Below are 2,083 nucleotides of genomic sequence, written 5' to 3' on the forward strand. Positions count from 1 at the left end.
TCTGTATGAGTAATGTACTTGGTCTTAAATTTCTAGACATTGACACTTGAGTCAGGGGAGGCAGAGACATGTTTCCAGGCAAAAGAAAAATAAAGTTTTCATTTTCTGTGCCTTTTGTAAACTTGCTGTTTTGTTTTATATCTTCATGAGTGTGAGTCCTACCCGAAGCTCAAAGATAACGCAGACACATGGGGTGAAATGTTGGGACCCTCTGCAGAAGGTGGAAACTTCAGCTCTCACTTCACTGGGGCTGTGATTTCAGCTCAGAGAACATACTGGAATCATGAATGCTGGGTGGCTGGGTAGCTTACTTAAGAAACAAACAATTATTCTAGTTTACTCTTTTACACTTTTTGTTGTAGAAACTAGGTAACTTCAATTCTGCATTAAAGATAACTGGCACAAAAAAACGGTAACTGGCTTGTCACTAGTCACACAGCTTGTTTGTGACAGGAATAAAGCACAGTTCTCATTCAGACTCTGGTCCAGTAGATACACCTTTATTTCAGTTTACATCTGTAAGATTAAACTTTTTTAAAACATTGTAATATTTCATCTATTTCACTTTCATTGAAGTTGCATCTGGATTTTTAGGATGCATGTAAATATGAGATGAAGAGCTCACCCTGCAGTCATTCACAGCAACCTCTTGAACCTAGAAAGCAGTTACAAAAGTGTGGGAGTCCCCCACTATCTCCCGTACTCTGTGACTTGTTCTACTGGTTGATGCTACTAATTTCTTTTTGTTTTTTTCTTTTTACACCACTGCCCCAGTTAGTTCTCCCTGACATTGGAACAAAGAAATCCATTTATCTTTTCACTTTTAATTATTCCGATTGGCAGGAGATTTTAATCTTTACATAAAAGCCACTTCAGTCTGAGACACTGCACTTTACTTTTGCAAGTAGCTCAACAGCCAGAGAGTGAATGCAGAGCAACTTGCATGCCCTTATGTTTTACTTGTCTGGCTGGATGCCTGCTGCAACAACTTGATCCAACAGCTGAGAAGGTCAGAAGTTAAATTGGTTGAAGAGAATCCAGTTTCTAGTTTTAAAAGCACAGCTCCCCTTCCCGTGGCTTCCCCTCCTCCCTGGACTAATACAGTAAGCTGGGCCGAGAGTCTGAACATGTTTGGAAGAATAGATTTATCTAGAGAGGTTCTAACTAATATGGGAAAGAAATGCACTAGCAGTCATCTTCTAAGATGGTTCTAAAAAGAGAACTTTGCTCTCTGCAGCCTTGCATGGCTGAGAAAGGAGTCCAGGTATAACTCCCAGCTGTGGCTTCAAAGGAGTGTGTTGTTTAAAGCCTTAGAAGCTTACTTAAATGTCACTTTAGAGGTGCTTTCACGTTATTGATAATATTCTGGGAGAAAGGGAATAATCCAGCAAATGAGTGCCACCTCCCACTGAAGTAGGTTCTACCTGAACTTTTACTAGACTCTTAAATTTTTCTTGAAGAGGAATCTCTCTAATTGACTGTCTACAGTAGAACGCTTCAGGGATATCTCATTGCTTCCTAGACTGTCAACCACCTGTACTCTGCCAGGAGTGGCAGGGAAAGCTTGCTCCAGGGGCCCGTGTTTCTGTTCATCCATGGCCATCCCTCTGTTTCTAGAGTGCCTGGCTTCTCTGCTGGGATGGGTTTATTCTGGCTGCTGTCAAAAGAATTCTGCAGGTCCTCAGGAACCGATCAGCCACATAGGCTTCACAACTCGTGTTTAATTCTATTGCTGGGTTGGGAGGCATTTGGCATTTGTACAACGGCTTTCCATCCGACTATTGCCAAAACAGAAGGCTACAGGCAATGAGTTTACTTAAATAAAAGCTCATTAAAATAACTTTCATGTCTAAACTGAAGTTTAATGTTCTTGTAGCAGGAGCGTTGAGCTGGTTGACTATTCTGTTGGGAAGCTTCAAGAGGCTGTTCCTCCTCTCTGTCCTCTGTTTCATTATGTAATAAGCTGTTCTGGTGCAGAACTCCTGTCTCGGATTACTCTACCGGGAGGATGCCTTCATTTACCACTGCATATCAAAGGTCATGCCAGAGCCCTCAGTTGTTTCCAAGTGTAACAAAAACAAAC

The sequence above is a fragment of the Merops nubicus genome, unplaced genomic scaffold (genome assembly GCF_000691845.1).
Source record: "Merops nubicus isolate BGI_N331 unplaced genomic scaffold, ASM69184v1 scaffold10922, whole genome shotgun sequence".
In the NCBI taxonomy this organism is placed as follows: domain Eukaryota; kingdom Metazoa; phylum Chordata; class Aves; order Coraciiformes; family Meropidae; genus Merops; species Merops nubicus.